The following is a 12,026-nucleotide window of genomic DNA, read 5'->3' as shown; positions in this document are numbered from 1 at the left end:
TGTTCCTTTTCTTCCTTCAACGGATAACTTTCATCATCCGTTGATTCCACATCCGTTGACAGTCCATCAATTAATTCCAGTTTCTTTTTATTTTTATCCCAGGCAGTTTCACAGAATGATTCAATTCCTTGGACTTTGGCAATTTGAGCACTTACATCCCTAGATGTTTTCCAGGCTTTAATCACCTCTTGCTCTTTCTCTAATTGATTGGAAAGTATTTCTACTTTCTTAACAGATTCAGCTAGTTCATTTTCAACAGATATACAATGCAATTTGGTTTTCTCTAGGTCAATCAACTTATTTTCTAACACAGTATTTCTATTACTTAAAAACAGATTGTTCTCTTTGATCCTACTATTTTCTTTAGCAAGAGATTTAAGAGACACACGCAAATGATACAATTCAGTAGACATGTCATTGAAAGCATCATTGCACTCTTCTTTAGTAAGCTGTGTTAAATCAGTAGTGATTACCTGATTGCTTGATGAACTAACTTCGTTTTCTTCAGAATCAGCCATGAGAGCAAGGTTGACATAATCCACATCTTCATCCTCTTCATCTCCATCAGCTGCCCAGTCCTTTTCTTGAGTAATGAAAGCCCTTTCCTTCTGTTTGAGTAGATCAAAATATTTCTTTTTGTAATCTACTTGTTCAAATTTCTTCTTTTCAGAGGTTGGCTTTCTGCACTCACTTGCAAAGTGTCCACTTATACCACAATTAAAACACTTGAACTTGGATTTGTCCACCATGTTCTTATAGGGTTTAGTGGCTCTAGTGTTTTTCCTGAACTTCATCTTTGCAAATCTCCTGGACAGAAATGCAAGATGCTCATCAATACCATCAGAGTCATCTTGACTGGAGTTGTCTTCATTTTCAGCAACTTGCTCTTTACCCTTGTCTGATTCTGGATTTCTTACACCATCTTTGGAGCTTGATGTAGATCTCACAGTTTCTTTTCTGCATTCTTTCTCATTTTCAGCTACCAATGCAACTGAACCTCCTTTCTTTCTCCCCCTCTCCAATACCTCATCCTGTTCCAACTCTAGTTCATAAGTCTTCAAGATTCCATATAATCTTTCAAGAGTAAAGTCCTTATAATCCTGAGAGTTTCTTAAGGAAACAGTCATGGGTTTCCATTCCTTTGGTAAGGATCTCAAAAATTTAAGATTTGAATCCTTCACCTGGTACACTCTACCATACAGCTTCAGTCCATTCAACAGCTTTTGGAATCTATTAAATGTGTCATTTAAAGATTCATTCTCTTCAAAATGAAAGTACTCATACTGTTGAATGAGAAGCTGCATTTTGTTCTCTTTTACTTGTTCTGTACCTTCACACAGCAACTGAACTGTGTCCCAAACCTCTTTGGCAGTTGAACAATTTATCACATTATCAAACATATCCTTGTCAAGACCATTAAACAAAATGTTCATAGCCTTCTTATCCTTGTGGACTTCTTCTGTGTCTTCCATTGTCCATTCTGCTCTAGGTTTTGGAATGGATTGACCAACAGCAATTGTGGCCGTAGCAACTGTGGCTACTTTGTGGGGAATGTGAGGACCATTCTCAATGCAGTTTACATAACCTTCATCTTGGGAGAGTAGATGAAGGTGCATTTTCACCTTCCAGTGGTGATAACTGTCTTTGTCAAGAACTGGGATCTTTACTCCAATATCCTTCTTACTCATCTTTGTTAGATTCCAAGATCTTTAAACTCTTTGTGTGTCAAGAGCTTGCTCTGATACCAATTGTTATTCCTAGAGGACTAACAATGAGATTTACAGAAGGGGGGTTGAATGTAAATCTCAAAACTTTTTCAGGTTTTGAGAAGTTTATTAAAGCAGTGTGTTCTAGATGAACAAGTGTATGAATTGCTTTGAGCTAATGCAGACAGATATATATTCAAACACAAAATGTAAAGAACACAACAAACTTTAAAAACTTTTCTGGTGGATTTGTTGTTCCACCAGAGATGGTATATTAGAAAATCTGTGTTCAACAATGTTGATCACAGCTGCATCCTAGTACAAACTAGATGAATTTTCTCTCAAGATATTTCTTAACAGCTCTGGAAAATCTCTCTCTAATTACTAGCTTCTTCTTGGTTTATATATTACCAAGTGTACAAGTGAAAAACAATATAAAATTACAATAGTAAAATAAGTTCTTCACTTGCTTCTTTTCCTGTTCACTCCAGTACTTTGTTGACTATTGCATCTTTGTACTAAAGAAGAACGGCTGCTTTTTCTGTTGATCCTGAAATTCGGCTACCACATCTCAGTTTTCTCTGTCAACCCATGTGCCTCTGTCTGTAGGTACAACTACCACTTATCAACGGCTAATTAGCAGAACATCCGTTGAAGCTTTCATCCGTTAATGACTTCATCCGTTGAAGGATGTTATCCGTTGAAGCTTTCATCCGTTGAAGCATTTATCCGTTGATGCTCTCATCCGTTGAAGGATGTTATCCGTTGAAGCTTTAGAGACATCCGTTGAAGCTTAGCTTCTCATCCGTTGAAGGTCTTTAAGTCATCCGTTGATACCACTTCATTTATACAAAATTACAAGGCATGAAATATTTACAATTGGCCTTCCTATCTGCATATCATCTAGTAGTCAACATGACTTATAGTTTCTCTCAACTTCTAAGAATTACATTTTAAATACAGAGACTGAAATATGCTACAATACTAGACTTATTTCTAAGTAAAGCTACACCATCAACGGATAGCCAAAGTGGTCTTATCCGTTGAGGCTACTGACACTAAATTTCTACTTAAGTATTTTGTTAAACATATCATCAAACTAATGCACATATATTCCTAACAACTTGTTCTTTCTTTAATCACAATGCCTTTAGCCTGTGGAGGTTTCTTTGCTGTTGCAGAAGCTTTAGACTTAGATTGTGACTTATCGATTGCAGCTTTCAGTCTAGCTTCTTTTTCTTCCAACATTTCAAGATCCATCCTGGGATTTTATTTAAGAAACAGCTTATTTGAGATCTCTTCATCAAGATCTTCAGGATTGACTAGAACTTGTTTACCTGAGCTTGATTTCTTGCCAGCATCAGAACTTAGCCTTTGACTTGTAGTTCTGTCTTTCTGTAATGAAGAGCCTTTGCTTGTTCTTTGACCTCCACCCTTTCCTGAGTTTCCCTGATCTTCATTTTCATCATCTTTTTTTTCTGTGATTTAGTAGACTTGCATTTGGACTTAATTACTTTCTCCCCCTTTTTGGCATCATCAGGAAGAAGCAGGGAGACAAGCAATTCCACAGAATTTTGAAGTTCATTAAGCTGAACTTGTTGAGCAGCTTGATTTTGTAAAAGATCAGAAATTTGAGCTTGCTGCTTGTCTTGAGACCTTTCAATATTTGCTAAACGTTCAAAGTTAGGCTTGAAAAACCTCTGTTTTTCTACTTTTAGCTTCTCCGAATCCTCTTTCAATTTATTTCGAATTTTGTCCACATGGTCATGAGTTTCTGAGTGTAGACCTTGAAGATGCCTTGTACTCAGTGCTGTAACTCTAAGATGTGTCTTGAAATCATCATTGTCAAACATCTCACCAGCCTTTGTCAAATGTTCAGAAAGAACAGCTGCATTGGGGAAAAATTTAACATTATTCCAGTCTTTAATCCACTCTTGCCCTCTTTGAGTCTCACTCCAAGGAACTGGAGGAGCCCTTTCTACAAACTTCTTAACAAAAGCAACCTTAGAAGCTGGTGGTAGAGGAGCATGTCCAGAAGGACCAGTTGCATCAACATCTACATTAACATCAGCTCCAACAGAGTTTGCATCATGCAGTGCAACAGAAGTGGCAGAATCTTCACTAACATTATCTTCTGATAAAATGACTGTATGAGAAGCAATTGAAGATCCATCTCCAAGATCAGTATCAGAATGTAGCACTGGAGTGGCTGGAGAAGTATGTTGAGAAGGTTGTGTAGTTGGTGGAGCTTCCATATACAAAACCTGAGGCACTTCCAAGTTATGGATATCAATTTCATCACTTGGCCCCTGGTTATCGGCATGTACTGAAAATACTGGAGGTGTGGGAATATGAGTTATTTCGGGCTCATGAAGTGGAGAGTGATGAGTTGCATGAAGATCTGGATCAGCACTTGGAGAATTGTGAGCTTCAACGTGGTCTTGTGAGATCAGAGATTCCTAACCCCCTTTCTTAGCTGCTGCTTCCATTCCTTTACCAGAAGCTTTAGGCCTTTTTGCCAATGCTTTGAATCTTTTAGCTTTTGAGGATTCTATAGGAGCTACATCATTAGAATTAATTTTTCTAGACCTTTTCAGGGACCTAGAACTCCCAGTCTTTGTATCTTTCTGAGAATATACTTTCTCAGCTGCAGTAATAACAGGTTCTGTAGGGGGAACCTGTTCCTCATCATCTGATTCATCTCGCAAGATGATCCTCCTTCTTTTCTGCTGTGAAACTTTCTTAGATCTTGATGTTGTTGCTCTAGCAGAAGAAGGCTGCTTAGCAGTATGTGTTGTTTGATATGTCCTGATAGTGGGTTGAGTTGGTTGAGGTTGTGAAGTGGTTGGATGTGTTGATGGAGGTTCAGATGGTTGTGATGAGTTGGTGGGTTGGACATCAGGATATAGAGCAGTGTAGGTTGATGGATCAGAGTTTACCAAAAACTGTTTGACCAAATATGGAATTTGGAGGGATCTCAAAATAGTTTTCTTATTATCAGCAGAAAATAAGTCAGTGAATGCTCTCTTAGCAAGCTTAAATGGGTCAATTAACTCACTTGCCAATTGGGGTTCATTAGAACAACAAGAACTATAAATAAGCTGACAAAATCTAGCAAAATATACAATGTTTCTATCTTCTGTCATCCTATCCCCAATAAATCCTAAAATAGCATTTGCATAATCAAAATGAGTTTGATTTATGATTGTATACCCGATTTGTTGACTTAGAATTGGGATTGCATCAAAATTGGAACACTTATTTGTAAATGCCCTAGTGATACAGTCGAAAAAGAAACTCCATTCCCTCCTTATGTGGGGTCTCTTCAACTTTCCCAGCTTCGCCAGAGTTTGCTCATAGCCCAGATTAGCCATTAGATTCTGAAGAACTGGCTCTTCAACTGTTGAATATGAACAATTTTCTGGCAAATGAAGTGCTTGTCGCACTGTGGCCAAAGTCACCACATGGGCATCCTCCCCTGTAGTAAAGATAATACTTGGGGACCCATTGGCACCACCATCATCATACACACCTGACCTCCAGAACTCCAGCACTTGAGCTCTTGAGAATGTGTCTGGTTGAGTCAGTGCATAACCTGTCTCAGAATTAGCGAGAAGGTCTTGAACGAAATGAAGATCTGATGGGGCTTCACTCTTGCTGAGAATGGTTGTGTAGTTGTTTGGAATAAACTTTGCTCCATTAAAGATAATATCATTTGGTGCCATTTGAAAGATAAGAGAGATTTTAGAGTGCCTGAAAAGTATTTGATGAAATATCTGTATGGTAAACCGTCAGTAGATATGAGAGAATAAGAAAAAGAGAGAGAGAATAAGATAGATAGGTGAATAAAAGATTTGAAAATCTTTTATCTCTTTTACTTAAACAACCCACGTGACAGCAGTTTTTGAGAAGTGGAACAGACTTTACACCTGTCAGCCATCCAGTGGTTAAGACAACTGTTAATGGGCACGGTAAATAAGTAATGATTACTATGCATGTTCAGGTTAAAAAAAACTGTTCCCACTAAATAAATGATTACAGCTGTCTTTATCTCACTTAACCCAAAATTCTGATAAAATATAACCGTTCAAGTAATGACCAAAAATAAACCAAGAAAAAAAACTGTCACGTCAGCATCAGAACTTGATTATCATCGGAATTTAAAAGGTAATCAAAATATGGTTAATATCGGGATTTAAAAGTTCATCAGAATACGAAACGACTCAGAGACAAAATCTTGCAAAAGAGATAAAATTTCATTAACATATCAAGCTCATACATTCGATGAAATTTAGCTATTACATTAAAAAGTTGCAAGACAGTCCTAAGCTACAAATCTTAACATCAACAGCCTTAGTCCTAAGCTACGAAGCCTAACGACTAACTTCTTCTGCTGCTGACGAAAAGCACTGCAAGACGGATGATCCGTTCTTGCTGACGGATAGCTTCTCTCCTTTCCTCCTCCAAACGATCAAGATGGAGGTGATACTCCATCGAAAGGAACAAGAGGTCTGCGTGAACCTCTTGCGGAACTGAATTCCAGAGTTCTTCAGAAATGACGGTGACATGCCACTCCTGCTGCCAGTTAGCACAACTCAACTCCATAGTGAAAGTTTCATAGTTTAAGAACATGTTGAAACGAACCATGTTTTTGATGTGTATGTAAAAAGAGTGAGTTTGTGAGAAAAATGAAAGATGTAGTGACTGGAATGAGGTGTTGGTTTAAATAACCAATGGAAGACCAAGAGACGCAAGGGATATTGAATAGTCATAGGTAAAAGTAATTATACCTCGTCTCCCTAGACTGATGAGTAATTATGACAGCCATTGAAAGCTTAAAACATGATTTAATGAGCACACGAAACAAGTAAAAAATTACTCTGCATATACGAGTACCACTAACCCAAATTATGTGACTGTTTATATCTTACCCAAACATATTCTGATTTTAGAAATGACTGTTTCAGATTTAACCACAAATAAGTCAAGTAAAGAATCAGGATTTAAATATCAGAACTTAGACTTATATCAGAACTTAACAGTCATCAGAACATGACTCCTTAACTCGAAAAGTGAATGTTTTATTCCTGTAATGCTTCACACAAATTCTCATTTCATTTCTTCAGAACTTAATCATCAGAACTTCCATCATAACTTGTCCTCAGAATTTATGCCATTATCAGAGTATTTCTCCAGTAATCATAGTGTGTGAAAAGTCACCAAGAAAATTTTATTTTGCTTTTCTAATGCATATTACTCAATACCAGCAATGCACTTGGGTCTTCCCTTCCACATTTTTTTTCTAGATCTCAAAGGAGTACCTGATTTTAATTCTTTTCTTTCTCTTTTGATAAGTGAGGCTTATCAACACTTAGTACATTCACCAGATTTACTAACATCAGAGCATAACAGATAAGAAGCACTATTCTAGTTTGTGACTTAGTAATGAGATACACAAAATAAACTTCAACTAAGCTCAGTATCAGAATTTGCTTGTGTTAAAAGATTTCCACATAAACAATTACTTCAACATGGGATCTTCAGTATATTAAAGACTACTAGGTTAGCATCTAGCACAGTTATCCTCATTGGGTAGAATAGTCACAGAAACATTCATATCACTATCATAGTTTAGAAATTCACATCAGATAACAATCAGTACTAAAGAAATTTTCAGGTTAAGCACAGAATTCACAAAGACAGTAATATCTGTAAATACTGATCATAAAATCTGATGAAACAGAACATAAACTAAGCAGGACTTAGAGAAAGAACCTGAGACCATTCCAAGTTCATTTACCAATCTTGTAAAAGTAGCTTCACCCAGTGGTTTTGTGAAGATATCTGCTAGTTGTTGATCTGTTGGAACAAAGTACAATTCCATTGTACCTTCATCCACATGCTCCCTTATGAAATGGTACCTAATGCTAATGTGTTTTGTCATTGAGTGCTGAACTGGATTACCTGTCATAACAATAGCACTTTGATTATCACAGTAAATAGGGATTTTAAAGTATGTTAACCCATAATCCAGTAACTGATTCTTCATCCAAAGAATCTGTGCACAACAGCTTCCTGCAGCAATGTATTCTGCTTCTGCAGTTGATGTGGAAATTGACTTTTGTTTCTTGCTAAACCAAGAAACTAATATGCCTCCAAGAAATTGGCAGCTTCCACTTGTGCTTTTCCTGTCAATTTTGCATCCTACAAAATCTGCATCTGAGTAACCTATTAGCTTAAAGTCTGATTCTCTAGGATAACACAATCCCAGACCAGCTGTACCCTTAAGGTACTTGAAAATCCTTTTTACAGCTATTAAGTGAGGTTCTCTTGGATCTGCTTGAAATCTTGCACAAAGACAGGTAGCATACATGATATCAGGTCTACTTGCAGTAAGATAGAGTAGAGAGCCAATCATACCTCTGTAATCAGTAATATCTACTGATTTAACAGTATCCTTATCCAATTTTGTTGTAGTGGCCATGAGAGTGGATGCACTTGAACAATCTTGCATTCCAAATTTCTTCAACAGATTTCTGATGTACTTGGATTGACAAATAAAAGTGCCTTCTTCAATCTGCTTGACTTGAAGGCCCAGAAAATAGCCGAGTTCCCCCATCATACTCATTTGATATCTTGATTGTATGAGCTTGGCAAACCTTTTACAAAGTTTGTCATTTGTAGAACCAAAAATGATATCATCAACATATATATGCACCAAAAGTAAGTCATTTCCATGGTTGAGATAAAACAGTGTTTTGTCAATAGTTCCTCTGTTAAATCAACTTTTCAGAAGAAACCGAGCTAAAGTCTCATACCATGCTCTAGGAGCTTGCTTAAGGCCATAAAGTGCTTTATCAAGCCTGTAGACATGATTTGGAAGTTTTGAATCTACAAAGCCTGGAGGTTGTTCAACATATACTTCCTCTTCCAATTCTCCATTGAGAAAAGCACTTTTCACATCCATTTGAAAGACTATAAACTTTTTATGAGCAGCATAAGCCAAAAATATTCTTATGGCTTCCAATCTAGCAACTGGTGCAAATGTTTCATCATAATCAATTCCCTCATGTTGAGAATATCCTTTTGCAACCAGCCTTGCTTTATTCCTTGTAATTATGCCATCACTGTCAGTTTTGTTTCTAAACACCCACTTTGTACCAACAACAGATCTGGTCTTTGGTATTGGCACTAGGGCTTTGTTTCTTTCAAATTCATTTAACTCTTCCTGCATTGCTTGCTCCCAATCAGCATCTTGAAGAGCTTCTTCCACTTTCTTTGGTTCAGTCTGAGAAAGAAAAGAATGATAAAGACATTCATTTGATGTAGCTGTTCTAGTTCTGACACCTGCCTCAGGATTTCCAATAATTAAGTCAGGTGTATGTGATTTAGTCCACTTCCTTGCAGATGGAAGGTTTTCTCTAGAACTGAATGCTCCCCCATGATCCATGCTTTCTTCATCAACATTTTCTGATGCTCCCTCTGAAATTATCATCTCTGAGTTGGATTCTTCAGAATTTGATTTTCCAGAATTATCAGAACCTGGCTAATTAGAACTTGATAAATCAGAACTTGAAGAGCCAGTTGTTGGTTCTGATGCTTCTTGAGATGTGGTTGTATCTTCAGTATGCCCCCCTGCACAGATGCATCTTCCTTTGACGTAGTCACCACAGTTTCAATAACATCAGAATTTAATCTGTCAGAGTTTGTAGTATCAGGATTTAGACTGCCAGGACTTTCAGTATCAGAATTTAAGTCTTTATTGTCAAATCTCAGCTGATCATGATCATTGAAATCTTCAAGTCCAGTAATCTTCTTATCATCAAAGGAGACATTGATAGATTACATGACAACCCTTGTTCTTAAGTTGTAGACTTTGAAGGCTTTTGTGGAAAATGGATATCCAACAAAAATTCCTTCATCAGATTTTAAATCAAATTTGGATAGCTGTTCAGGATGAGTCTTAAGAACAAAACACTTGCATCCAAATACATGAAAATACTTCAGATTCGGCTTCTTTTTCTTCACCATCTCATATGGTGTATTTCCATGCTTGTTAATGAGTGTTGCATTCTGAGTAAAACAAGCAGTCTGCACAGCTTCAACCCAAAAATAGGTTGGTAGCTTTGCTTCATCAAGCATAGTTCGTGCAGCTTCAATCAGAGTTCTATTCTTTCTTTCAACAACTCCATTTTGCTGTGGAGTTTCAGGAGCAGAAAATTCCTGTTTAATTCCATGGTCTTTGTGGAATTCTTCCATGATCGAATTCTTGAACTCAGTGCCATTATCACTTATTATAATCTTCACAGAATCTTTGACCAATTTATCCAGTTGCTTGACATGATCAATCAAAATGGATGCAGTTTCACTTTTTGTGTGCAAGAAATACACCCATGTGTATCTAGTGAACTCATCCACTATGACCATAGCATATTTCTTCTTTGCAATAGAGATGACATTTACTCGACCAAATAGATCAACATGTAATAGGTGATAAGACTCAAGAATTGATGTTTCAATCTTGCTCTTGAATGAAGATTTCCTTTGTTTTGCCTTTTGACATGAATCACAAAGGCCATTAGGAGCAACTACTGATTTTGGCAGTCCTCTCACAAGATTTTTCTTGACTAGTTCATTTATATTATTGAAATTTAAATGAGAGAGTTTCTTGTGCCAATTCCAGCTTTCTTCAATTGATGCTCTACTTATCAGACAGATTGCAGAACTATCAGTACTTGTTGAAAGCTTAGCTTCATAAATGTAATCATGCCTGTATCCCTTCAGAACAACTTTGCCTGTAGATTTGCTTACAACTTCACTGTGTTCTTCAAAGAAATCCACATGATAACCTCTGTCACAGATTTGACTCACACTCAGCAGATTGTGTTTAAGTCTTGAGACCAAAGCTACTTTCTCTATGATGACATTCCCCGGATTGATATTGCCATATCCCAAAGTTTTTCCCATGTTGCCATCTCCATAAGAAACACCTGGGCCAGCTTTCTCCACAAAGTCTGATAGCAGGGCTTTATTTCCAGTCATATGTCCTGAACATCCACTGTCTAGAACTAGGATATTTTTCCTGTTGCCCTGCAATCATAAAGACCACTACTAATTAGTTTTAAGGACCCGGACTTGCTTGGATCATTTGGCCTTATTAAGTTTGTTAACATTTGCAGTGGATTTTACATCAGAGTTTATGTTAACATTTTTCTTATCAGAATTTACACTATCAGACTTTGAATCAGAACTTATACTAGAAGGAACAATGCTAACTTTCTTTAAAGAAGGTTTTATTTGATAATAATCATAGTACAGATTATGATATTCCTTACAAGTATAAATGGAATGCCATAAACTACCACAATGAAAACAAGGATTTTGTGGCCTATATCTAATAGACTGACTCTTAACTCCTGACTTTGAAGGTAAGGAGTTTATGTTCTTATTCTTCTTGCAAAAAAAAAGCCAGATGGTTAGAACTTCCACAGTTATGACATGTTTTTCTAGGAGCATTAGGAACAGGCTTATAATCATTGCTTTTATTTACACCTTCCTTTCCATTCCTATTTTTCCTAGGTGACTTTACCTTGTTTACATTTTTAACATCTTTCAGCTTATACTTAAGCTGCTTCTTAGTCATTAAGCCTATGTTAACTTCAGTTGACTTTTCCTGTTTTAGTTTGTCAGAAGTTAATTCCTCTTTAACTTCTGTTTTGTCAGCATCAGACTTTACAGCTACAAACTTAACAAGTTTTATCTTTGGCTTTTGTTTAACAACTATAGGCTCAATTTCTACAGTTCCCTTATCATTCTTATCATCTCCATAACCTAAGCCCTCTTTCCAGTTTCCACTACTTAACAAATTATGAGTTGTTTTGCCAGAGTTAGTCCAAATCCTGATAATCTCTCTTTCCTTTTCTAACTCAGTTTTTAGAGATTCATTCATTTTAAGTACTTCATCCCTAACATAGAACGTATCATCTCTATCTTTCTGAATTAGATGGAATATGACTAACTCTTTTTCTAAATAATCATTCCTCTTTTTACAAGTAAGATTTTCAGAAGTTAATATTTCACATGTTAAAGTTTGATCTCTATAACTAATAAATATGGTTTTAAGATATCTTCTCAACTTATTAATATCATCAGTATGAAAAGCATAAGTAGTTTGAGGTACCTTTAACTCAGCAGCATCAGAACTGCTATCATCATTTGCCATCAGGGCATAGTTCTCCTCACTTTCAGAATCTGAAGTATATGTCTAGTTTTTCTGCTTTGTGACCAGTACCTTGCCTTTGTCACTCTTCACTTTCTTGC

Source organism: Apium graveolens, chromosome 3, assembly GCF_009905375.1.
Source record: "Apium graveolens cultivar Ventura chromosome 3, ASM990537v1, whole genome shotgun sequence".
Classification (NCBI taxonomy): domain Eukaryota; kingdom Viridiplantae; phylum Streptophyta; class Magnoliopsida; order Apiales; family Apiaceae; genus Apium; species Apium graveolens.
Note: the sequence above shows the minus strand (reverse complement) of the source record.